At 51.1% G+C, this 24,878-nt stretch overlaps 1 long non-coding RNA gene across 1 annotated transcript; it reads left to right on the plus strand.

Annotated features, from left to right (window-relative positions):
• The first annotated feature begins 23,436 nt into the window (after positions 1-23,436).
• Positions 23,437-24,358, plus strand: LOC119281356. Its single transcript, XR_005138386.1, has 3 exons — positions 23,437-23,624; positions 23,731-24,049; positions 24,155-24,358. It is a non-coding gene; the product is annotated as an uncharacterized LOC119281356 (long non-coding RNA).
• Positions 24,359-24,878: the final 520 nt, after the last annotated feature.

Raw genomic sequence — 24,878 nt, forward strand, 5'->3', positions numbered from 1 at the left:
GCTCCCTCTTTTTCATGTCCAAAGACCTTTCTTTGGGCTGGAACTTGGTTGTAGTGCGATGGAAAGAGAACAAACGAAGAGCCTAATCCTACTTTGCCCTACCTCCGCCAAGGGCGTGAGTGTAGTCGAGCTATGGAGCGGGAGGACGGCAAGGACTGTTGCCGGGTAACGATGTTTATTTTAAAATAACAAGGATTCAATCCTTAGTGTGAGCCTTGCTCATGCACAAAAGAACACGGCAAACACCCTTTTTTTATTAATACGTTGTTAACAAGTATAGTTCATATGAAGTGTGAGCTTCAGCAAGGGGGTTACAAGGTTTAAACCTGACAAGTGCCCGTAGGCTTAAAAACTAAAAAAAAGATAAGATGCTCATAATCCCTTTCTTGTCTCTCTCCTCTGGAAGCAGATCGGGATGGCAGGGGGCAAAAGGAGCGCCTAGGCAAGGTACGAGCAGCAGAAGACACCAAGAGAAGGCCGGTGATGACGGTGCCGGAGAAGAAGCCGAAAGATGAGGCAGCGGGCCGGCAATACGCGACGAAGGCGTCGGTGACATCATACTCCAAGTTGATGGCCCGCCACCCGCCTTCTTTATATTCGCCAGCCTCCCAGCGCCAGCCACCAGAAGCAGCGGCCCCGAGAAGTTCAAGGAGCTGGCCCCACCCCCGGCAAATCGCTCTGCCAGGAGAGAGGGCCAGGTGCAGATGATGCTGCTGCCGGCTCCCCCAAGGGATGGGGCGACCGACGCCTAGTCGGATCCGTCCCCATTGTCCTCCCCGCTGGTTCCCTCCTCGCTGCCGCTCGAGGAGGATCTCTCGTCATTGGTCGAACTCTCCGTGCAGCACCCTAGCCTGTGTCTCGAGCGCCCGAAGACCTTGACGGAGAGCAGGTCGCTCTCCACCAACTTGAAGCAGAGAACATGCCCCTTCATCAAGCAGTAGGCACGTGCGAAGGTCTTCCAACCCCGACGAAGGAACATCACATGAGGGGCGGGGAACCCTGTGTTCACCCACATATCGCTGTTGTAGCACCCCTTCATGTGAAGCCTTATGCTCGGCCGCTGGTCGATCTCCAGCACCCTCACGAATGCCTCGGGAAGGCAAAGGTGGCTACGCGGTGGCTCGCGCAGCTGTAGGATGAACTCCAGAGCTGTGTCTCCAACGTGGCCGCTCGATGAAGCAAGAGGGGACGGTGGTGGAGATGGTGACGGGGATGGCGATGACGCAGGTGTCCCCCTTCCGTGCCTGCCTCGACCTCGACCGCCTCTGCTTCGACCGCGACCCTGTCTCGTGGGCCCCTCGGGCGGCCACCGACGTACTTCTTCCTCCTAGATAAATTTCCCGTGTTGATCTCTTAAACCCGCTCTTTCCACAGCCCCGCACCCGCCGACCATAGAAGGGATTCCCCATGATCCCATAGGTGTCGTTTCTACTAACATTTTTGGCACGCTAGGTAGGGGGCGCAAGCTATGAGAATCCGGTTTGAAGGTCAGCGCATTGACTTCATCATCACCATGGCCCCCAAGAGAAAGAGGATCACAGCGATCGGGTCACGCGGAGCCGGCCCGTCCACGCCAGCACGGGCAGGCGACCGGGTGGCCACGGATGGCGCCGGAGACATGGCCCGTGAGCATCCACGACACTCGGGTGATCGGAGCCAAGCGAGCGGCATCGTTCGAATCCGAGATGACGAGCCGCACGCCGCTGGGTCCGGGGGCAGGGCCGTGCTGCCCATGGGTGGCGCAGCAACCTCTATGGTGCCCCAGCTGGTACCCGCGCTGCAACCTTCCTAGGGCGCGCGTGATGAGCAACACTGCGACGACGGAGCCCCTGGGCACCGCCGCGGAAAGAGCCCATTGCACCACTCGCAGGACGCACCAGGACGGCGTGCGCGCTCGGACGCCGGTGGAAGCGGCGTGGGACTGCGAGACCATGACAGAGCCCCTTCTAACCCGTTCTTCGTGGTGGCATGCAGATCTTCGTGAAAGACTCTGCCACCACACCAGCTCAGCAGCCTACCAGCCTACATGGCGATGCATGCCTTGTTGGCCTGGATGCATGGTGAAGCAAGGCGAAGCGGCGACGGACGGGACATGCCTCGTTGCCGTCCCCGATAAAGTAAGAGGACGCCTAAGCAATGCATTTAATGTGTTTTGTCCTATGATGCCAGAGATAAACTCGACTACTGTACAACTTTCCACCTCCTGTATGCCACTGTGGCGGCCCCTTCGGCTATAAAAGGAGGCCTGCGGCATACAGAGAGAGGATTCTGACTTTTTGGACCATGCATGCTTTATAGCTAGTACAAGAACACCAGATAAACACAAGCCAGCAGGAGTAGGGTATTACACATGACTTGCGGCCCGAACCTGGATAAATTTCCCGTGTTGATCTCTTAAACCCGCTCTTTCCACAGCCCCGCGCCCACCAACCATAGAAGGGATTCCCCGTGATCCCATAGGCGTCGTTTCCACCGACAGTGTGTCCTTGGCTGAATTTTAGGTCCTATGCAAAAAATGGGAATTAAATTCAAACATCTGGGCATCGTGACTCGGTCGGAAAGATTGAGAAACTTGGTTTCTTAATTCCTGTAAATCCAAAACACTCATGAAAATCATGAAACTTGGCATGGTGTCATGACATGGCACCAACATGCTACGGTAAATTTTTTGGCCGGATTGGGACAAGCTTTGGTGTAAGCTTCTTGCAAACTGGAGCTTCCCTCAAGAAGGCTCATGGTTCCGAGAGGGAACGTGTCACCTCCGTGTACGAAACGACATATGTACACTGCCTTCTCTCACCTTAATTTTTTACACAAGCAGATTAGACCAAATAGAAGTATCGTGCTAAATTTTGGAATTATCCTGGGTTCTTTTGGCCTTTTTTATACATTAAATGAGTTTCTAGGCATTTAATGTGCATACTTAAAATTTGAACTACAAGCACATGCTGCAGTGCACCAAAGTTGGTTGAAAAATCACATGTGTGTCCTTGGGTGAATTTCTAGGTCCCATGCAAGAAATGGGAATAAAATTCAAACATATGGGCATTGTGGCTCAGCCAGAAAGATTGAGAAACTTGATTTTTTAATTCCTGTAAATCCAAAACACGCCTGAAAATCATGAAACTTGGCATGGTGTCGTGACATGGCACCAACATGCCACGGTAATTTTTTTGGCCGAATTGGGACAAGCTTTGGTGTAAGCTTCTTGCAAACTGGAGCTTCTCTTAAGAAGGCTCATGGTTCCGAGAGGGAAAGTGTCACCTCCGTGTGCGAAACGACATACGTACACTGCCTTCTCCCACCTTAATTTTTTTACACAGGCAGATTAGACCAAGTAGAAGTATCGTGCTAAATTTTGGAATTATTCCGGGTTCGTTTGGCTTTTTTTGTACATTTATTTAGTTCCTGGGCATTTAATGTGCATAATTCAAATTTGAACTACAAGCACATGCTCCAGTGAACCAAAGTTGGTTAAAAAATCACATGTGTGTCCTTGGGTGAATTTCTAGGTCGCATGCAAAAAATGGGAACGAGATTCAAACATCTAGGCGTCGTGGCTCGGCCAGAAAGTCTGAGAAACTTGGTTTTTTAATTCCTGTAAATCCAAAACACGCCTGATAATCATGAAACTTGGCATGGTGTCATGACATGGCACCAACATGTTGTGGTAATTTTTCTATCCGATTTGCGAAGGCGCACACATTAACAATCAACAAAGTCATTTTGGAACAAATGCTGTCACGTTACAAATTGGAAACAAAAGTATTATTGAAACCGTGGGCGTTCTACTTACCAATTACGTGCCGCCACACGTCCCCTTTTTTATTGGCTAGGAGGTGTCGTACGGGGTAGCTGTTTGAGTATGAGAGGCGTGCGATCAGACCCCTGTGCGTGATCATTGGGAGGAGAGCCCTTTGACCTCTACCCGCCGCTCACCTCCCTCCCAACGTCTCCATTAATGGCGCCCGAGCCCCTATTCTATGACATGGCTATATGTCTCACTGGACTGAGATTTAAGAGAGAAAAATGAAAATCTGAAAATAAAGTTTTGCACAGATCTTGATGTAAGATCCGACGGACCTATATAGCTTCGACTGAGACTTATAGCAAGCATGATGAATATAAGGACGATGGCAGTGGATAATAACCGTCTTACATATTTGGGAACATAATTAAAAAATGCCACATGTGGCAACGCCCGAAATACACAAGGGCAAAAGAAGAGGGAAGACAACGATCTGGCTCGTTGATCTCTACTTTCTTAATGCGTTGTTGCAGGCCGCGGGAACTAGTCTCCATGGCGAGTGGTGATGAGCTCTTTCTTGTCCTCAAGATGCTGCTTGAGAGCATCAACGGATTCCTCCACCAGCTTTCTGCGCTTGATGCGCAACATGGCATTCTCATCCATAAGTTTCTCAATGATGACGCCGGTCCTCTTCAACAAGGCAGTGGTCTCCTCCTGCTGCTCTGCACTTCCGACGATCTTCGCCCTTATCAGGTCGTGCTCGGCCAGGAGCTTCGCATTGCTCTCATTTAGTTGCCGGATGACGCTGGTAGCCTATTCAAGAGAGGCTTTCATGTTGTCCTACAACCTCGCCTAGCCGGAGATGTGATCCATCTGGCTATGGACGATTGCATGCATGCGCCTGTAAGACTCCTCGCCTGTCCGCGAGACATTTTCCCAGGCCACCGCGGCGCGGGAGGACATCTCTGCTACATTCGCAGCACGGCGGGACATCTCTTCTGCTTCCGTGGCGTGGCCGGACCAGTCTGCTGCATTAACGGCGCGACGGGACCTCCGCGCTACTTCGGCGGCATGGCGGGACCTTTGTGCTGCTACGGCCGCGCGGCGGGACATGCTGGCTGCTTTCGCGGCAAGGTGGGACATCTCTCGTGCTTTTGCTTCCATGCTTGCATCTCCCTGGTGGCAATCTCTCGACACAGAGCTCACACTAGCCATGGGAGACGCAAGGGAACAATGCTGAATGACCTTTTTATTTCTGTGGATGAGGAGTTGAGGAGGAATGTGCAGTCATCTTGGAGTACTAGTATTTATAAATGAGTACTAATACGCTCCTAAGTGTGAAACCTTTTAGGTTTTGATTGGTGTGAATATGTTTGCAATTAAATATAGCGTGGTAGTAATTTGGAATGTGATGGGACGCAGGCTCAAAATTTATTGACGGTTATAAGTGCGGCACTATTCTTGGAAGGCGTAATGTGGGCACACCTTCTCGGCCGCGTACGTGGCGTTTGCACCATAGGGTGCACCACAATAGGCAATGTCAGCACACATCTTGTTCCAACAACTGTGCACGCTCATTATTACCATCATGCACGCTTCTTTTAATTAGAATGTGTGCGCTCGTGTAGCGCACACACGTTGATCTATCTAACTGTTTCTGTTTGTTGTGGCTAATCGCAAATAGTTCATCTGTGTGAAGTGTATTCCATCAATCGCATACACTTTGATCTGGCTGATCCATTTCTGTTCTGTTGCCTAATCGCAAAACGTTAATCCTTCTGAAGCGTATGCCCTCAATCGCACACACCTTTATCTAGCTGCCCATTTCTATTGTTCCTCCTCATCACAAATAGTTCATCCGAGTGAACCGCATGCTGTATATTGCACACGCCTTCATCTGGCTGCCCATTTCTTTATTCCGCCTCATCGCAAACAGTTCATTGAACTGAACCGTATGCCCTGCATCACACACGCAATTAAAATCAGAACCGTGTTTGATGCATCTGGCATCACAAAGGTTTTGCACCATTTTTGACGGTTCTTTTACACCATCATTTGCGATTATTGCATCGCACATAGTTTCGTCGAAGGGTCTTTGATCATAGTGTCGTGTTAGCAGCAACCTGCAGTAGTGATACTTTGTTCTCATACATGGACCCTATCTCAGATTTCATGGCCTCAAGCCATTTATCGGAATCTTGGCTTGTCATAGTTTCTTCATAGTACGTAGGTTCGTCATGGTCAAGTAACATGACTTCCAGAACAGGATTACCATACCATTCTTGTGCGGATCATGATCTGGTTGACCTACGAGGTTTAGTAGTAACTTGATTTGAAGTTTCATTGTCGGGGTTGGGAGCGACATATGCCAACGGATGGCTTATCATGGTGGGAGCGAGTAGAACGTCGTCGGTGCCCAGAAGTGGGATGAGGCGTAGACACGAACGCCGGCATACTTTACCTAGGTTGGGGGCTCTCCTTGGAGATAATACCCCTACTCCTGCTCTGCGGGGTCTCCGCATGATCACTAAGGCATTAGTGAGTACAAGGTGCTCCTTGAGATGTGTGCTAGAAGAAGAAGGAGGCAAGGCTAGCTCTCTTCTTCCTCTAGGGCAGTGGCTAGTTCTAATGAGGTGGGAACCCTTTGCATGGGGGGTGCCCTGGGGGGGGGGGTTATATAGGCCTACCCCCCAGGGGTACAATGGTAATCTGACCGGGTGCTGGTGTCAGAACCCCGACTCGATGTCACATCGATCTAGCCGGTAACACCTCATATCACTTTGCGGCCTCACGCACGGTATCCCACGGGTGTCGCCTTACCTTTGCCCGGGACCGTTTGCGCCTTTTGGCTCACGTATATGATAGTGTCGCTAGAATCCATATGATAAGGAGCCCGGGCTGACATGACTAGTCGTAAACCCAAAGTGGCACAGACTTACAGGGACAGGCATTCATGACCCAGCTTCGAACGTGTCGGTCATCAGCAAGTGGGTCCGGGCTGTAGCACTGGGCTAGCAGGACTCCGGTAAACCGAGCTGTAGCGGGCTAACAGGACTCCGGTACTCAAAGCGTGACATTTCCCCGAAGGGACAGACACAGGAACGAAGAAGGACACATGCCGGCCAGCCTAAGTGTTCCAGAGCAGTAGCAAGCTACCATGGCTCAGCGGTAACACTAGGAGACATTTCCCGGTAAGAGAGGCTACTAAAGATAAACAACTAGATAGTCAGATCCCACACATACCAAGCATTTCAATAACATACACACAATATGCTCGATATGTGCAATACAACATGGCATCACAAAATGACTCTACGACTCAAGTAGTTTATTCAATAGGCTCCGAGGAGCGAGACATTACAAACATGGGTCTCATGACCCAACAATCAGAGCATACAAGTCAAAGCACAAGCGGAAGCTATCATGTCTGAGTACAGACATCTATAAGTGAAAAAGGCTGAGAAGCCTGACTATCTATCAGATCCTGCCGAGGGCACAAGATCGTAGCTGAGGTATCAAGCTAAACGTCGAAGTCCACGCGAAACTACTAGTGAGACCGAAGTCTCTCTGCAAAAACATAAAATAGGCAAACGTGAGTACAAATGTACCCAGCAAGACTTACATCAGAACTAACTACATATGCATCATTGTCAACAAAGGGGTGGTGGGGTTTAACTGCAGCAAGCCAGCTTTGACTCGGTGGCTATCCTAACTACGACTACAAGCGACTCTTTTGAGGTGGCGCACACGAGTCCACATATTCACCATATCAATACACCACTATGGATCCGCTCCCGTCTCCCTACGAGAACGCCATCCATAGCACTCACGCTTATCTTGTGTATTTTAGAGTATCCACTTTCACTTGTCTATGAACTATGCAAGGGGTCCAAGTTTCCATATCCGAGGAATCCGGCTATTCGAATAGATGATGTTAACCCTGCAGGGGTGTACTTCTTCACACACGCTCTCGCCACTTACCGCCCTGTACACGTCATGTACCTCGGCAACCTTCAAGCGGAAGCCGGGCGAGGGAGTCGGCCACGACCTGACTAACCGAACAAGTCTCTAGTCCAGGTTTATCGCCTATTCAGGTTCCATCCGCAAGGAGATCCGGCCGGGGTGTCGCTTACGGCCCCAAATGATGTGTGCAGGGTTCCCAAGCCCACCAACCGGGTGCCACTTGGTACACCGTGCCACTGTGCCTAGTCTGTCCCAAGCCCACCTGTACCGGGTGCCACTTGGTAGACTACTAACACTACCTACAAACACCAGAAACTAGTTGCAACTCCTGGACAGAGATCAAGTTGATTAATAAGTCGAGAGGGCTTGGAGCGCCCGGAGCCCAATGTGTGGTAGTAACTGATCATGGATCACAAACACAGAACTCAGTTCCTGAGGACGGCTGCAATGAGACAACCCACCATGTACTCCTACATGGCCTCTCACCGCTACCTTTACCAAATCGTGTTCACACACTTAGCTCACACACAGTAGGACATGTTCACACGCCTCTGATTCATCCCCGATGAATCAGACCTGACTCAACTCTAAGCAGTAGCAGGCATGACAAACAAGCATGAATGAGTAGGCACATCAGGGCTCAAACAACTCCTACTCATGCTAGTGGGTTTCATCTATTTACTGTGGCAATGACAGGTCATGCAAAGGATAAAGGGTTCAGCTACCGCAGCAAGTATCAAATATGTCGTTGTTGTCCTAATGCAGTAAAAGAGAGCAGGAGCGAGAGAGTGGGTTTTATCGGAATGAACAAGGGGGTTTTGCTTGCCTGGCACTTCTGAAGATAACATTGAGTCTTCATCAGTGTCAACGATCACATCATCGGTATCACGTCTATCGAGAGGGGACAAATACCGGCAAATACAGAAAACACGATCAATGCAATGCACAATATGATGCATGCTATGACATGGCAATATGAATGTGTTTTGGGCTAATGCACCTAAAACCAGATTAAATGAAGTTGGTTTGAATCTAAAATTCAAATTCAAACTCCATATATGATTAATTAAATGCCCTTTATATGATTTGTGCTAAACAGTAGTGATAAGTTGTTCTAACATGCATGAAAATGGTATAGATGGATTCCTTGAATTTTTCTGATAATTTTTCATATATAATTTATTTAATTTGGAGTTACGGTTGAATTTCTATGATTTTTAGAAGTTTTTACAATTTCCTGAATTATAATAAATCCAGAAAATGGTTTATTGCGTCAGCCCCACGTCACAGTGACGTCAGCAGGGTCAACTGGGCTGGCTCGGTCAAACCTGACGTGTGGGGTCCACACGTCAGTGACACAGGAGCTAATCCCGGTCAAACCCAGCGCTGACTGGGGTTTGACCAGGGGTGGGGCCCGCTGTCAGTGGCCTAGGGGGTTGGTTAGTGTGGGGGGGGTTAGCCGCTAATGATGCCCACGTCATCATCGCCGGACTTACGCCGGCGGCGACCAAAATGGCGGCGGCAACGCGCCGGACTTGCGCTAAAGGCGACGGAGGCAGCGGCTGAGGGCACCAGGGCATAGCCCTCGCTCTTGCGCATCCAGAGAGCCAAATGGGAGGGGTTGGGGTGGTTCGAGCTCGCCGGGGTCGAGCTCGTGGCGGCGGCCGGCGTTCGGGAGCAGCCGAGTATGGTGCTAGAGGGCACGGGAGGCGGAGCTACTGGTAGCTGCAGGTTCGTGGAGGCGCGCTGAGCACACTGGTGTACTCGGGTGAGAGCTCCAGTGGCTGCCGTGACGGCGGCGACGAGGTCAGCGGCGGCCGGAGATCGGGCCAGCACGGCGCAGTGGCTGCAGCGCGTTAGCCAGAGAGCAGAGGAGCGCGTCGGGACCCTGGGGACCTGGGGAGCACGCGGGAGCTACTGGAGCGAGCGGAAGAGCGCCGGGACGCGAGGTTCACCGGCAATGGCGATGGCCGGAGCTCGGTGCTTGCGGGGAAGGCGGCTACGGCACGGGAACGAGCAGAAAAGGAGGGGGAAAACGAAGAAGATCTTACGGCGGTCCTGGAGATCAGCACGGGAGGCTCGGGGACGGCCTGGCTGCAGCCAATCGACGACGGAGAGGTCCGGCGACCGGCGGTGAAGAAGATGGCGATTGCGTTGCTTCGGTGCCTCCGGCTCGCGAGTTTCACCGGAGAGGAGCCGCTCGAGGTAGCAGAGGCGATGGACGACTCGAGGAGGTGAGGCGTGCGCGGTGGCTACAGATACGGTTGACGGCGGCGAGAGGCGTGCTCGGGGCTGCGAGAGAGAGGGCAGCAGGGGAGAGAGGAGCCGACAGGGAGGAAGTGAGAGGGGGTCGGGGGTGTCGTGGCGTCGCGGAAGGCGACCAGGGCGACGAGGGGGTAGCCAGGCAGGCAAGGAGGAGCTGGCGCGGCTCGCGTGCGCGCCGGGCACGCAGCTGCTTCGGGGCGAGGGGAGGAAGACGACGGAGGGTAGCGGTGGCGGGCTGGGCCGGCCAGGTGGGGGAGCTGGGCCGGTCCTGTTGGGCCACCAGGTAAGCGCCAGGTAAGATGCTTTGCTCTTTTTTTTTATATATATATTTGTTCTGTTTTCTTTATTTAATTCTTTTGCCACTGTTTGAATTAAAAATAATAATTCAAACAATGCCAAAGCTCCTCTGAATATTTTTATATTGCTAGATGGACTTTTCCAAAAGCTTATAAAATATTTCAGGGGTATTTGAAATTATATTCTAGTTATATGAATATAATTCAGATTCAAATAGCTAATGATTTAAATTCAAAGTCCCAAAAATAAATCCTTTTAAAATGTTCATTATTTTTGGTTTGCAATCAAAACCCTTGCCAAAAATATTAAACATCTAAGAGGAGCATTTTGGAACAATGAATGAGATTTTAGGGTTTTTGCCCTTCTTTATTTAGGGTTTTGAGGCTTCTGACTTCCTCAGTTCAAGTTTTAAAAATTTAAACATGATGCACAGATGGAAGCAAGCACAGGACAGGTCAGAGCTAGGGATGTGACAGCTGGACCCGGCTGTCAGTGTCTCTGGTTGCCGACTTCCCCGCCGGCAGCTGGGGCCCGCCGCCTGGTGGGCCCCGCCGGCGGGTCTGGTACAGAGCCGATAGGCCGCCACCGCCACTGGCGGGTTTGGCTGGGGGCTGATCACTGTAGCCGTGATGCTAATGACGCAGGCTCGGTCAACGGAGCGTGGCTACAGTCCCGCCACCTGGTGGGAGATCACTGTAGCCACACCTTGTCTTATCTGATTAATGGCGCGCGGGCCTCAAGGGAGGAACTGGCCACCTGCTGGAAGTCGGCCTCCCTCAGGTCCGGCTGGTCCGGCCTCCGCCGTCTTCCGGGTTCTCACTGCCTGGTAGGGCCCACCGCCTGCGGGCCGTACCGACAGACCATCGTGGGAGCAGGGCTTCGCCTGTCAGGGATGGCGTCAAGGGGAGGTGGCAACAGTGCCGCGTCGTGCGAAGATCTCCGCCTGTATGGGGCACTGTAGCCACGCCACGCCCAGGATTCGAGGGTGAGGGGCTACACTGTAGCCTCACCCAGTCTTGTCCTCTTGATGAGGGGCGCAGACTCTGAGGGCGCCTGGTGGCCACCTACTAGAAGCCGGCCTCTCCGGAGGCCATCCGCTAGGAGCCGGCCTGTCTTGGTGCCGTCTGCTGGCGTACAACCGTCCGTTGAGCCCGCCGGTCACCGGAAGGCGGCGCCTCATCCTGAGGTTTCATGGGGCGAAGCCGGCCCAAAGTCTTGAAAGGTTCGGGGGCTCGGGTGAGGCTACCTGTGGCCCATTACTCTGACAGTAGTCCCCGAAGCTGGTGAGGTGTCGGGGTCGACGGGGCCGTGAAGTCTCAGCAGCTTCCCCTCTCACTGTTCTCTGAGCAAACGCTTGATCCACCTCGTGGCACGCCGACTGCCGGAGTCAATGTGATAAGGCAGGCTCGCCCGCCAATTTTGAACGTCCAGGCGGGAAACACGTGGCGTGCCTGCTAACCTTCCCCAGGTCAGCCGCCCGCCACCATCACGCCATGCGACACGCGTCAGCCTGGCCAGCCTGCCATCGCACGCTCCTGATGGGACGTGACAGTTGGCCGGGCCCGCCACAATTGGGCCTCGGCACGTGGACGGATCTGCTGCGACCGGGGTGGGTGCATGCGATCCTCGTGGGCGTTATGGCGTAGTAACTTCACACAGTAAACAGGGGGTCGTGGGGTCGTGGGCGCAGTTAATCCCACGATCCCGTGCCCCGCCCCCTTGGCTTTGCAGCCCGAGGGCTATAAGTAGGGGGAGGCTAGGGAGCACCGGAGCACGCCCCCCTCCCCTCACTCTCTTCCTCCTTTCTCTCTTTGTTGCTGCTGCTGCTTAGTGCTTGTTGTAGTGCCGCCACAGCTCGCGCCGTTGCGCTCCTCCTCCCCACGCAGCCCCGCTTGAAGCCATGGCGCGCGAGAAGGGAGGCAACCGGGACAGCTTGACGGTGATCGAGGATCACCTCACTTTCCTCCGAGCGACGCACCAAATGCCCAACACGGCCTTCGTCAAGGTGCGGGTGCCGCCGCGGGGGAGATCTCGCTGGTGCCGCAGGGGGACGAGCGGGTCATCTTCCGTTCGCACTTCCTCCGCGGCTTCGGCCTTCCGGCGAGCAGGTTTCTCCGCTCGTTCATGGACTTCAACTACCTCCAGCCGCACCACATGACGCCCAACACCGTGACGCTGTTGTCCGCCTTCATCACGGTGTGCGAGGGCTACCTCGGCATCCTCCCCACCATCAATCTGTGGGGAGCTTGCTTCTACGCCAAGATGGGCACCTCCACCATGGAGACGGCGGCTGAGTGCGGGGCCTTTGTCGCCGTGCGCCGGCCGTCGAAGAAGAATGCCTTCCCGGTCATCAAGCTGTCACAGTCGTTGAAACTATGGCAGCAATCGTATTTTTACATGTAGAACACCGACCCGGCGGCTGACTTCATCCATTTGCCGCCTTACGAGGCCGACCCCCCAGTTGGTCCTTGGGCCAACTGGCACTACAAGCCAAAGCCCGTGCCGGCCGAGACGGCTGCCGCCATCAACCGGCTCTGGGAGCTGACGGAGATGGAGGGCCTCGTGGTGGCCGACTTGCTGCTCGCCTTCGTCGAGCGCCGGGTTCTCCCGCTTCAAAGCCGCCCTCATCTGATCTGTCGGATGAGCGGGCATCGCGACCCGAGCAGGATGTGCACAAAGGAGATGCCGACTGCCGAGGTAGAGAGGATGGTGAACAAGATCTCCGACCTCAAGGTGTCGGAGGGATCCTGGCAATTTGGAAAGTGGCCGTTCTCTCACGACAACCCGCCGCCTGCTGTGAGTCCCTTTGCTTCTGCTATTTTAGTTCTTGCTCTTGGTATGAAACGATTCCTTTTCTGGAGCGCAGATTTATATGTTTGTGGCGACGGCCGCCATCATGGGGTCGGGTGGTGACTATCAGCCGGACCGGGAGGTGAGTGATATGGACGACCCCGACTTGGGGGCAGCCACCTTGGAGGACGACACCGTAGGCGGCGGTGACGGAGCAGGCGGCTTCGAGGAAGGAGGCGGCATGGAGACCTGGCCTGATGACGACGACAACGAAGACGAACCGCACCCTTCTTGGAGTACCGCTAACACCGGCGCAGGCCCCTCAACCAGGCCGTCCGCTCGAGGCGGCAAGCGCAAGCGGAAACAGGGCGTCACCCTGTTTGGTAGCGCGCCGAAGAAGCCCAAGAACCCGGCCGCGGCGACCAGGCGGAGAGAGGCTGCGGCGAAGGTGGCCAAGTTCCAGAGGCAACCGAAAGTGCCGCCATGGTGTCGGCATAAGTATCTCTCTCGCGCTTCCCTTCTTTGCCGATCTGGCTTGGAAATTTCTTTATCTTGCTTTCTTATCTCAGAGCCCCCTCACCCTCGATAAGTCGGCCGCCACCTCGGTCATGAGGTCGTCGGAGACCTCCACCACCACCCGGCGAATCTATCTGGCCGCCGACCTTTGGGAGGTGCAGGAGAAAAACGCGCGGGAGGTGCGTGAGGAGCAGGAAGCCGCCTGCCTGGAGAAGGCGGAGGCTGACAAGGCGGCAACGTCCGCAACGAGGAAGCTGGCGCAGGCGGAGGCTGACGCTGCGGCGAAGGAGAGGCTCACAGAGGCCGCACACCGCCAGGAGCCGCTACTCGTGACTCCCCTGAACACCGCGCCACCTCCGCTAGAGTTTGTGGCAACTACTGGGGGAGCCGACGACGAGCAGCTGGTCATGGAGAGGGAGGGCGACGATGTGGCCATGCCAGACGTCATCTTGCCTCCACCACCGCCGACCAGCAGGGCGCAAGATAGGTAGCCGGCCGCCCCGCCAGCGCCACCAGTCGGGAACGAGGTGGTGACGGACCTAACTCCTGAGATCCGTACACCCGCGCGCTGCCGTCTTTCGAAGGCGGCCTCAGCAGCGCGGCCGCTAGAGACCGGTGCCGCAAGTTTGTCGGTCCCCGACACCGAGGCGACTAGCGCCGTGCTCGCTGGCTAGGTATGCGGAGGGGGGACGGGAGTCTTGAACCAGGCGTCCCTCGTCGTCCAAGCCAAACTCCGGGCTGAGGCCGAAGCCCTCAAGCAATGCAACGAGGCGTTCCTGGATTCGCGGGCAGCCATCCGACTAAGTTTCTTATTTCTCTTTTATTTTGGTTCCTCTTGCTTCCTTCGTGGGGGCGCGCGAGCGCGCCCACTGGGTGTAGTCCCCAAGTTTCGGGCCGACTGCTGAGCAGGCGGTCCATAACTTTAATTTGCGAGCATCAAACGCTAACTTCTTCTGACATCCTTGTCACAGGATTACCACAATCTTCGCGCAGCCACCTTCAACTTCGGAGTCCGAGAGCTGGAGAAGCAGACTTCCCACTTATCCGAGAGCCGGAGTAAGTTTTGACTCCTTTCTTCGCGGGGGCGCGCTGGCGCACCTGCGGGCTGTAGTCCCCGAGATTCGGGCCGACTGCTGAGCAGTCGGGCCGGATCTTCCCGGCAACTGCGTCCCTTCTTTGTTAATTGACTGACGTCTTCTCTTCTTTTCTCTTTGAAGAAGCCAACGCCGCCTTGCAGCAACAGCTGGGCAAAGTCAACACCACACTGCGCGACAAGGATGTGGAGTGCAGCAAACTGACCGAGGAGCGTGACCGATTGGTCACGCAACTCGCAGAGCAGTCGGAGGCCCTCAAGGCGGCTCAGAGGGAGGCGAAGACGAAGGAGATCGACCTCCTTGATGAATTCGAGATCGAGCGCTCCGCCTGGGCCGACAAGGAGGCACAATTGACTGCCTACTTCAACAGTATTGAGGACTTGGTCGATGGTAATCTTCTTCTTCTTTCTTTCTTGTTTTGTGTAACGCCCGGATACAACTTTCCATATTCGTAACTCCAACTCTTGCCATTTCCGGCTATGTGATATGTTATTTCCTCCGTGGTTGGGTTTTATCTTTTGTTTTGCATTGTGTTCATGTCATGCACCTCATCTCATAGCATCATGCACATTGCATCTGCATGTTTTTCACAAAACTCGTAGCCGTTTGCAGTTGCCCTTTATCTCTTTCCCTCCGGTGTCATTTTGTCAGGCCCTTGTCCTCGTTGACCTCTCTCAGACCCCTCGTGTGCATGTCCGAAACTTACCCGAACCCGAACCGGTTTGTTGCTACCGTTGGATCCGGATCATCTCCAAACATCCCTAGAACATCTCCGTTTTATTAATTGGACTCCCTAACCTGTTTATTTTCGACCGTTCGATTTTAATCGTAGGGTCTGTTTTGCCCTAAGCTAACCAACCTACCTATATAACCAACCTAACCCTAGACCTAGGCTGTCCCATCCATCCAATCCCTCACCCACCGCTGCCACTCTCTCCCTTGGGATCCTCTCCTCCTCATCATCCCCACCGAGCCAACCACCATCCGTCTCAGATCCACCTCCCTCTGACCGCCTCCCGTGATTTCCGTGCCACCTAAATCCCCTTGCAGCCAGCCTCTCCTTCCCTCGTTTTAACCACCACCAATCGGAGCCCGCAACCACGATCCGAATCCTCACCGCGCAGCCGCACGCCCGAGGCCCCGAGCTCCTCCCGCTCGATCCCTCCCGAGCTCCTCCACGCCGTGCTCGTTCCCCGAGCCCTGCGCCTCCCTCAAGTTCGCCTACCGTCGTCCCTGGCGAGAAGTTCTGCTAGCAGCCACCAGCAGGCCAGCCACGCTCGCGCCTCTCCTTTCGCTCCATTTCTTCTCCAGTTGTCTTTCCCTCTAATGCTCTCTCTCTCTCCCAGGTATGTCCGTGCAGGAGCCGCAAGGAGGAAGCCGCCATCACCAAGTTCTTGCCGTGCGCGTCTGGATCCGCCATCCCCAGCTCCTCCACGCTCGATTACCGCCGTTCCTGAGTCCCGTCACCCTGCCAAGTACCTCGCCAGAGAACCACGTGTCCGCTCGTTCCCCTGCTTCGAACATTAGGACACGGTACCCTGCCTGCCTCCCCTGCCACGCACCCTGAACCGCCCGAGCTCGTGGATGCCCGGCGCCCGAGGCCTCCTGCCTCCCTGATGCTCGTCGCCGAGCACCAGTGCTCCAAGCCCGGCCCTTCTATAGCTCGTCGACAAGCACATGTAGCCACCCACGCCCGTGGTTCCCTCCTTTTCTTCCTATTTCTTCTCCCTGCATCTCTTCTCTGAATTCACTCGCTCTTTGTATTTCCTCACAGGAGTTGAGCCGCCGTCGTCCTGTTCGACTCCCACCATCAGGAACCATCTCCCCTCGTCAGATCCGGTGGATCCCCGCGCCCGTTCCCGACCACCTTCGCTCTGGACCCATCCTCTCTTCCTCGTTGTCGCTGGAGTCCAAGCCGCCCCGCTGCATCCTCTGCTTCCCCTGCTCGATGCGACCTGAAGTTGCGCGCCTGCATCGATGGGGTCAGCGCTCCTGAGCCCGTTGACTGCGCCCCTGCCTCCAGATCGCCAAGGCCCAACCTTACTTCGACCTAGCTCCGCGCCAGCGCCCGCGTGGGCCGCACCATCGAGCCGGCCCAAGTGCCGTGGTGAGCAGCCCCCCTTTGTTGGCCCAGCATGTGTAGATTCGTCCCATGTCATGTTTTTTTCCGTTCTGCGATTTTGTCCAATTATCCAGAGAGCGCAGTTTTACAGAAAACCCCCTAGAGTTCATGCATTTAATAACTCACAAATATTGCATCAGATGTAAATAATTTATACATGTAAAGTGCTTAGAATTTCATGTAGTTTCAAAATATGGAACTTTCATCCATGGTTAAAAATGTTTAAACTTGCTGTTTGTTTAATTTGCTCAAATGCCATGCTAAAATGATTTATTTCATAACTAAATTACCATAGCTCCAAATTAATTAAACTTTATATGTAAATGGGGTGGAAAAATGCCTAGTTTAACATGGTGCACTTTATTTTGCTGTGTAACAAAATTAAAATATGTTTTAGGACAGAGTAGTACCAAATCTAAAATATGCACATGGGGATTTTCTGGAAATGTTGTTTGTTGTTCCGGCCTCATTTAAATTTGCCTAAATAGTTAGTTTACTTATGCCTCACCTATTTCCATGTTTAACAACATTTAATATTGTTGAGTAGCTTATAATGAGATCAAACTAAATAATTGCATGTGGTGATTTGTCAATATGCAACTCATTGCATATCGAGCTCCTCTTAACTTGTAGTATTGTTTGTTGCACTTTGCCATGCCATGCCTCATTAAATCGGACATGCATCATACTTGATTGTGCATCATGCCATGATTATGCTTGTGTGTTTACCATGGTGTTTGTTTCTTTCCGGTTTGCTTCTCTCATTAGCTTCAGTTTTGTTTCGGAGTTGTGAGGATTCGTTCGACTACGTCCGTTTGTCTTCTTCATGGACTCGTTCTTCTTCCTAGCGGGATTTCAGGCAAGATGACTGTTTCCTTTGATCTCTCTACTATCATTGCTATGCTAGTTGCTTCGTTCTATCGCTATGATGCGCTACCTATCACTTGTTCTTCAAGCCTCCCAATTGCCATGTCAGCCTCTAACCTTTTCACCCTTCCTAGCAAACCGTTGCTTGGCTATGTTACCGCTTTGCTCAGCCCCTCTTATAGCGTTGTTAGTTGCAGGTGAAGTTGAAGATTGCTCCATGTTGGACATGATTATGTTGGGATATCACAATATCTCTTATTTAATTAATGCATCTATATACTTGGTAAAGGGTGGAAGGCTCGGCCTTATGCCTGGTTTTTTGTTCCACTCTTGCCGCCCTAGTTTCCGTCATACCGGTGTTATGTTCCTTGATTTTGTGTTCCTTACATGGTTGGGTGATTTATGGGACCCCCTTGACAGTTTGCTTTGAATAAAACTCGTCCAGCAAGGCCCAACCTTGGTTTTACCATTTGGCTACCTAAGCCTTTTTCCCTTTGGTTTCCGGAGCCTGAGGGTCATCTTTATTTACCCCCCGGGCCAGTGCTCATCGTGAGTGTTGGTCCAACCTGTCAGCCGCTGGTGGCCACCAGGGGCAACTCCGGGCTGGCCTACCGGAAGTTTGGACAATCCGGTGTGCCCTGAGAACGAGGTATGTGCAGCTCCTATCAGGATTTGTCGGCACATTCGGGCGGCTTTGCTGGTCTTGTTTTACCATTGTCGAAATGTCTTGTAAACCGGGATTCCGAGACTGATCAGGTCTTCCTGGGAGAAGGAATATCCTTCATTGACCGTGAGAGCTTGTGATGGGCTAAGTTGGGACACCCCTGCAGGGTATAAACTTTCGAGAGCCGTGCCCGCGGTTATGTGGCAGATGGGAATTTGTTAATATCTGGTTGTAGATAACTTGACACCAGATTCGAACTAAAACGCATCAACCGCGTGTGTAGCCGTGATGGTCTCTTCTCGGCGGAGTCCGGGAAGTGAACACAGTTTTGGGTAATGTTTGACGTAAGTAGGAGTTCAGGATCACCTCTTGATCATTGTTAGCTTCACGACCGTTCCGTTTGTTCTCTTCTTGCTCTTATTTCGTATGTTAGCCACCATATCATGCTTAGTCGTTGCTACAACCTCACCACTTATCCACTTCCTTACCCATTACGCTTTGCTAGTCTTGATACCCATGGTAATGGGATTGCTGAGTCCTCGTGGCTCACAGATTACTACAACAACAGTTGCAGGTACAGGTTATGCGATGATCATGACGCGAGAGTGATGTTTGCTTGTTTTGGAGTTCTTCTTATGCTTCTTCTTTGATCAGGGGATAGGTTCCAGGTCGGAAGTCTGGGCTAGCAGGGTGGATATCGTTTGAGTTTCTATTTGTGTTTCATCCGTAGTCGGATGATGTTCTTATGTATGATGTATTGATGTATTCTTGCGGCATTTGTATGCCTTTTGTATGTATCCGCATCTATTATGTAATGTTGATGTAATGATATCCACCTGGCAAAAGTGTTTCAATATTCGGTTCTATCCTTGGTGGGACCTTCGAGTCTCTTTAGCATAGTATGGCATATTGGGTGTGACAAGTTGGTATCATAGCCTCGACCGACCATAGGAGCCCCCTTGATTGTTGGACGTTGTTGAGTCTAGAAGAAAACTATTTTGAGTCTTAGGATTATATATATCGGAGAGTAGGATTCTTTTTACTCCTCAACCCCTTCGTCGCTCTGGTAAGGACTCTCGACGTAGATGTTTTGTCTTTCCTCTCCTCAAATTTTCACAATTTTTTTAGGATCACACGGGTATCTTGGGATCATTCCGATATTCTTGTGACGAGAACATTGTTCTTGGTGCCTCCTGACATTTAGGGATTGTGGCAGTGTCCCGGGGAGTTGAGCTCGGAGGTGTTGTCGTCACAATTTTATCGTTGCAGTTCTGGAATACCTGAGTTTTGCCGACATCGAAAATCTCTTTTATACAGTTGTTGGTGAGATAACCTCGATGCCACCCAGTACTGGGGAGTTCGGGAGTATTGCCATAGCTTGTATAACAGACGCTTTTCGAAGGTTGAGGTACACGATTTTCGGAGTTTTCTTGGTTATGTGTTGACGGATGGATATAGCTGGATGTAGGGATTGTTAGTTTGGGTGAGATATATTGCTTCTCCTGTATCCCCAACACCAGATTGCATAACCAGAAAGTTTTGGGAGTTTATAGGTGGTAATTCAAGTAGCTCCTTGAATATCCTTCCGACAGATGCATGATATGGGATTGGGTAAATCTCTGTCAGATGTATTTGTTCCGGCTTATTCTGCAAGCCAAATCCTTTGTTTTGTTTTATTTGTGGTATTCGAGTTGCTTCAATGTCAAGTGTTGATTCCATACCTTTTCTAAACGGTGTTCTCATATTTCTATGGGAGTACTAATCGTTCTTGATCACTGAGGTTGTCATGTCAACTCTTTTCCAACCGGTGTGCTTCTCTTCAAGTGGATCCGATCATTTTCAACATCCGCAAGATCAATTCTAAGTTTTCTCAACGGTGTTTGTTCCATCTTCCCCAAGTTGCCTTTGTTTTCCCGCCCTCCCACCCTTTTCTGCAAGGACTCATATATTTTAATCAAGTATCCATTTATTCATGTGAAGTCTCTTCACTCTTTTCAATCAATGTTCTGATCCAGTGATCCCTCGTGAAGATGCTCACGAGCTTCAAGTTCATCATTCTTCATTCTCGTATTCTTTTCCGGTGGTTTTAACTCAAGCTTTCGGTGTTGATCATATCCCTTTCCTCGTTTCAAATGTTTTTCCATGTCGGTGCACCTCTTAATTGTTCACCTCTCTCTATTCTTATCCGGAGTGCTCAAGATATCTCAGAAGAATCATGTTTCCATTCTTAATCCATATGAGTTACTTCAAGGTTTTTCTCTCATTCAAGCTATTTAATTCTACCAGTGCAATCTCTATTTCAAGCAATCCTTCAATGATGTTTCTTTCAAGTGGGCCCTAACCCACAGGTCTTTTCCCAGGATATTACTTGACTCTTTTAATTTTCCCGGAGCCATTCCCAAATTCTTTTCGAAGTTTGACGTAAGAATGAATTTCATTGGTCAGATGTTTTCCAAGATCGATTTCAACTTATTTTTCATTGTTGGCTCAACCTCTTTGTTTTTTTTCATTCTCCCGGAGTATCTCAACAATTCATGGTAGTGTTTCTTGTCGTCATTCTCGGATTTTGAAGACCGAAGAAGAGTTCCTCTTAAATCCTTACTCGTTCTTCCAAAGAGGCGTAGTTCAAGCTTGATGCCATCCTCTCATAATTGTTTTCGATTGTGATAATTATTTTCTTTCCATCCAGAGCATTTCATGAGTTGTTTCCATTTATTTCCTCCGAAGGCCATCATGTCATAATTCTTCATTCTCAGCGTGTAGCTATCATTCTCCAAATCTTACCGGTGAATCGTTCAAATATCCTCTAATCAGTTCATGTTCTCTTCGTTCTCATGTATCTAAATCCCTTCAAGTATCTTCATTCATTTTCAAATTCTTTCCAGTGAATTGTGCCCTTGCTACTCTCTTTTCCAATTTTTACGGTGGTTCGTTCAAGATTTCACTTCCTTTGTTATCATATCAATTCATTCGTTGTTTCCAAATCCCACCGGTGGTTCCATCAATACCTTCTCAAGTTTGCGCTATCTCTATCCTTAATCCCTCAAGAAGAATAAGTAGTATGCCAAATCCGTTGCTTGTCATCAATTTAAATTGGTGAAGGATACGCATAACCTAATTCTTATTATTGTTTCATCCAAGTGATCTAGTTTCTTCTTTCCAGAGTTATTCATCATGTCACATTTCTCGGTTCGAGATGCTTCATCTTTTCTTTTCCGGAGTTCCAAGTTTTCTGCATTATCATCGCGAAGCTCCATCTAAATCATTGCAAGGCTTCACCTTGTGTTTTCAACTTCTCTTTCTTTTTATCATCCTTTTATTACTGGAGTTCTTCATTGAGGCTCTACATGGTGGTTCATCAAGGACTCTCTTCATTCTTCAATTGTTCTTCAAGATTTCTCTCAAAGTTATGACCCGCCAAGCTATACTCTAAAATAGACATGGTGCCCAACACATGTTTTGTTTTGAGGAGTTCAAGCATTCTTCATCTTGCATACGAAGTGCAATTCTTTCTACCTTATCTCTTGAGATGGTGTTATGCCATTCTTGATAATTTTCCTTCGTGTTTCATGATTCACAAGTTTTCAAGACTGACATATTTAAATCCATCATTTTCTGTTCGTTCAAGAGATCTTTTCAACCAATCAATCTTTTGTTGGAGTTATATTGGGTTATATCTCACCTACAACCTTCCCTAAGGAATGTAGCTATTTGTGGTGCTTATCAATGATCCAATTTTCTCCTTCTCATCTCGGTGAAGAAGTTTTTCATCTTTTTGGTGCTCTCAATCAAATCAATGGTTTCCATTAGTGGCCAGTTGTCACCTCATAGTCTCAAGATGTTTTCCATAAGCCCACTACAAGCTTATTCGTTTCGTTGTGGGTTTTCCAACAACCCCATTGTAACCTTCTTGGAAGGGTGCTTTCCAAGCTCAGTTGCGGCAGAAGTTGGCATTTTCTTCTCCATTCTGTTATTCCAATGATCTATCTTCTATTCTTTCTTCCAAAGGCATTGTGATGTTGCTCTTTTCACTCATTATCTCGAAGTGTGAGGATCATGTTCGTTTTGTGCTTATCCATTTAACCGGAGTGTTGTGTCATCTCTTCAAGTTCTTTTCATCTTATCAAGTCTTGCATCTCTTTTCAACCGGAGTGTTGTCCGAATTTGATCTTGCCTTGTTCCTTGTTTATCTCATTTCAACCAGAGTGGTTCCAATTCCTTCTTGTCCATTGTACTCGTCATTATAGCTTTGCAACCTCCAAGGTTCACATGGTGTTCCTTGTTTCTATTTTCTACCGCAGTGCTCTCAATTGTGTTCAACTCTGTTGTGTTCTTTCTTTCAACTTTTCAACCTCTCAAGGTTCTTTGGTTTCACTCATTGGTCAGAGAAGCAACTTAGTTTAACCTCTTCTCTTCCTCTTCCGTTTCTCTCCGGTGCCATCCTAGATATCGGGACAAGATCCTCTCGTAGTGGTGGAGTGTTGTAACGCCCGGATACAACTTTCCATATTCGTAACTCCAACTCTTGCCATTTCCGGCTATGTGATATGTTATTTCCTCCGTGGTTGGGTTTTGTCTTTTGTTTTGCATTGTGTTCATGTCATGCACCTCATCTCATAGCATCATGCGCATTGCATCTGCATGTTTTTCACAAAACTCGTAGCCGTTTGCAGTTGCCCTTTCTCTCTTTGCCACCGGTGTCATTTTGTCAGGCCCTTGTCCTCGTTGACCTCTCTCAGACCCCTCGCGTGTGTGTCCGAAACTTACCCAAACCCGAACCGGTCTGTTGCTACCGATGGATCTGGATCATCTCCAAACATCCCTAGAACATCTCCATTTTCTTAATTGGAATCCCTAACCTGTTTATTTTCGACCGTTCGATTTTAATCGGAGGGTCCGTTTTGCCCTAAGCTAACCAACCTACCTATATAACCAACCTAACCCTAGACCTAGGCTGTCCCATCCATCCAATCCCTCACCCACCGCCGCCACTCTCTCCCTTGGGATCCTCTCCTCCTCGTCGTCCCCACCGAGCCAACCACCATCCATCTCAGATCCACCTCCCTCCGACCGCCTTTCGTGATTTCCGTGCCACCGAAATCCCCTCGCTGCCAGCCTCTCCTTCCCTCGTTTTCACCACCACCAACCGGAGCCCGCAACCACGATCCAAATCCTCACCGCGCAGCCGCACGCCCAAGGCCCCGAGCTCCTCCCACTCGATCCTTCCCGAGCTCCTCCATGCCGTGCTCCTTCCCCGAGCCCTGCACCTCCCCTGAAGTTCGCTTGCCGTCGTCCCCGGTGAGAAGTTCTGCTAGCAGCCACCAGCAGGCCATCCACGCTCGCGCCTCTCCTTCCGTTCCCTTTCTTCTCCTGTTGTCTTTCCCTCTCATGCTCTCTCTCCCAGGTATGTCCATGCAGGAGCCGCAAGGAGGAAGCTGCCATCACCAAGTTCTTGCCATGCGCGCCTGGATCCGCCATCCCTGGCTCCTCCGCACTTGATTCCCGCTGTTCCTGAGTCCCGTCGCCCCGCCAAGTACCTCGCCGGAGAACCACATGTCCGCTCGTTCCCCTGCTTAGAACATCAGAACGCGGTACCGTGCCTGCCTCCCTTGCCACCCTGAACCGCCCGAGCTCGTGGATGCCCGGCGCCCGAGGCCTCCTGCCTCCCTGATGCTCGTCGCCGAGCACCAGTGCTCCAAACCCGGCCCTTCTGCAGCTCGCCAGTGAGCACATCTAGCCACCCGTGCCCGTGGTTCCCTCCTTTTCTTCATGTTTCTTCTCCCTGCATCTCTTCTCTGAATTCACTCGCTCTCTGTATTTCCTCACAGGAGTTGAGACATCGTCGTCCTATTCGACTCCCACCATCAGGAACCATCTCCCCTTGTCAGATCCGGTGGATCCCCGCGCCCGTTCCCGACCACCTTCGCTCTGGACCCGTCCTCTCTGCCTCGTCGTCGCCGGAGTCCAAGCTGCCCCGCTGCATCCTCTGCTTCCCCTGCTCACTGCGACCTGAAGCTACGCGCCTGCATCGATGGGGTTAGCACTCCCGAACCCATTGACTACGCCCCTGCCTCTAGATCGCCAAGGCCCAGCCTGACTTCGACCCAGCTCCGCGCCAGCGCCCGCGTGGGCCGCACCACCGAGCCGGCCCAAGTGCCGTGGTGAGCAGCCCCCCTTTGTTGGCCCAACATGTGTAGATTCGGCCCATGTCATGTTTTTTTCGTTCTGCGATTTTGTCCAATTATCCATAGAGTGCAGTTTTACAGAAAAACCCCTAGAGTTCACGCATTTAATAACTCACAAATGGTGCATCAGATGTAAATAATTTATACATGTAAAGTGCTTAGAATTTCATGTAGTTTCATAATATGCAACTTTCATCCATCGTTAAAAATGTTTAAACTTGCTGTTTGTTTAATTTGCTCAAATGCCATGCTAAAATGATTTATTTCATAACTAAATAACCGTAGCTCCAAATTAATTAAACTTTATATGTAAATGGGGTGGAAAAATGCCTAGTTTAACACGGTCCACTTTATTTTGCTGTTTAAC

This window comes from Triticum dicoccoides, chromosome 3B, assembly GCF_002162155.2.
Source record: "Triticum dicoccoides isolate Atlit2015 ecotype Zavitan chromosome 3B, WEW_v2.0, whole genome shotgun sequence".
Classification (NCBI taxonomy): domain Eukaryota; kingdom Viridiplantae; phylum Streptophyta; class Magnoliopsida; order Poales; family Poaceae; genus Triticum; species Triticum dicoccoides.